Source organism: Panicum virgatum, chromosome 9N (genome assembly GCF_016808335.1).
Source record: "Panicum virgatum strain AP13 chromosome 9N, P.virgatum_v5, whole genome shotgun sequence".
Taxonomy (NCBI): Eukaryota; Viridiplantae; Streptophyta; class Magnoliopsida; order Poales; family Poaceae; genus Panicum; species Panicum virgatum.
In genome coordinates, this window is record NC_053153.1 from 76,989,758 (window position 1) to 76,992,297 (window position 2,540).

Below are 2,540 nucleotides of genomic sequence, written 5' to 3' on the forward strand. Positions count from 1 at the left end.
GAATGAAGTTTCACCGAGATCTTTCATATCGAAATTTGAGGACAGAAATTTCTTTGTTTCCAGTAGCAGACCGACATCACTGCTAGCAAGTAAAATGTCATCCACGTACAGGATAAGAAAAATAATTTTTCCACTTTTAAACTTTGCATAAATGCAATTGTCCTCATCATTCTCTTTAAACCCAAATTTCTTTATGGTTTCATCAAACTTTAAATACCACTGCCTAGAGGCTTGTTTTAATCCATAAATGTATTTCCTTAGGCAACATTCCATACGCTCTTTTCCTTCCATGACAAAACCTTTCGGTTGTGCCATGTAAACACTTTCATATAGATCTCCGTTAAGGAATGCCGTCTTTACATCCATCTGATGTAACTCTAAGTCATAATGTGCCACCAATGCCATTATAATTTTGAAGGAATCTTTACACGAAATTGGAGAAAAGGTTTCGTTATAATCTATTCCTTCCCTTTGCGTAAAACCCTTTGCCACGAGTCATGCTTTAAACCTTTCTACATTTCATTTGGAGTCACGTTTAATCTTGTAGACCCATTTACAGCCTACTGTTTTGGCCCCCTTAGGAATATCCTCTAAATCCCAAACATCATTGGAATCCATCGATTTCATCTCATCCTCCATAGCCTCCAGCCATTTAGATGAGTGAACACTTCTCATGACTTCTTCATATGAAGTGGGATCACCCTCCATATGAACCTCTTCTGTATTATAAACTTTATAGTCACTAGAAATAGCTAACCTCCTGACTCTTTGAGACCTTCTAGGGGCCTCAACTTCTGGTACACTTTGTACCTCAACTTGTGGTACATTATCCTCTTGGGGCTGTTGTAGCTCCCCCTCATCTGTGCAGCACAGGTTCCCTATTATCATTTATTGCCACAGCTGGACAACTCACAACAGGTGTTGGCATCACAATATCAGGTACTGTCGGTGCAGCAGCAGGTGCTGGCACCACAACATCAGGTATTGTCGGTGCAGCAGCAACAGGTAGTGAGAAAAACAGCTCTTCAATCATCGGAGTAGGCACACACACCCGCTTCTCCTCAAGATCAATTTCTTGAGCTACCATGCTTCCCCTTACCATTTCTTCATCTAGGAAAACATCGTGTCTCGTTTCTACAAACTTTGTGTGTCTGTCTGGGCAGTAGAAATGAAAACCTTTTGACTTTTCCGGATAGCCAATGAAATGGCAGCTCACTGTCTTGGGATCCAGTTTCCCAATATTTGGGTTAAATACTTTAGCCTCAGCCGGGCTTCCCCACACACGCAGGTGGTTTAGTGATGGTACTCTTCCTGTCCACAGCTCTTACGGTGTTTTGGGCACCGACTTACTTGGCACTCTGTTAAGAATATGGATGGCGATTTTTAACGCCTCCATCCACAAACCCAATGGCAAGGTGGAGTAACTCATCATACTGCACACTATATCCATCAGTGTACAGTTACGCCTTTCAGCTACTCCATTCTGCTGAGGCTCGCCTGGTGTGGAATACTGGGCGACTATTCCATTTTCCTGTAGAAACCTCGCAAAAGCTCCAGGAACTTGTCCATACAGGGTATTGTTGGCGCCTACAAACATCACCAGCGATGACGCCCGTAGACGCCAATTTGGGGTGGCAGTATTTCATGAACCACGAATAAATCCGCAAGCGCACGGAATACCGCTGTAGCATTTTACCCGGGAGTATACCGGGGTGTCATTTATATTTCCGCAGGGAAGACGATGAGTGAGAAGATATATAGATTAGTTGGTGAACTCTATCTAGATTGGATATTCTCATGCATAAATAGGGGTAAGATAATGGTAGGAGGTAGTGTGACACACACACAAACTACCTTCTTGGATAAATAAAAGATAAAAGAAAGATAAAAGATGCTTTAGGACGGGAGCAAGATAAAAGTCAGAGCTCGAGTCAGCTGTGCTAGGCTAGCTATATCTACACTTTCTTATTGGTTAGCTTATTAGAGATTAAACTACACAACAGGGAGATCGCTATCGATGTAACGGGAGGAACCCGTACACCCCGATGACTTTATGTACCTCCTACCCCCCATACCGAACGTGGAGGATTACTAAAAGGCTCGAATAGGGCTGTCACCACCTGCCGGCTACCTCTACAAACCGTGAGTATAGTTGACATCCAGCAACTCTTAGCTAATCTAGACACCATGTCTACACTAGTAAGGGATACTCTAGTGTCCCGCGCGGAGCCCCCACTCTTCGGATGGACAGACATCATACTAGAGCAATCATACGAATACTAGAACAGTTGATAGAGTTCTAAGAACAAAAGACTAACCATCTCCAGCACAGGGCGATCATCCAATGCAAGTATTGAATAATAACACAACCATGACAAGAAACATATACTTGATAACTCAGAATATACTTCAAGCAAATATCGGTAACCATAGTCTAATTTTATTACAAACGACTGAATATTACAAGAGAGAGCTAGAGATGAACCCATACCAGACTCTCGAGCAACTCCGGCGACTCGATGACTCCTAGACTTCTCCTA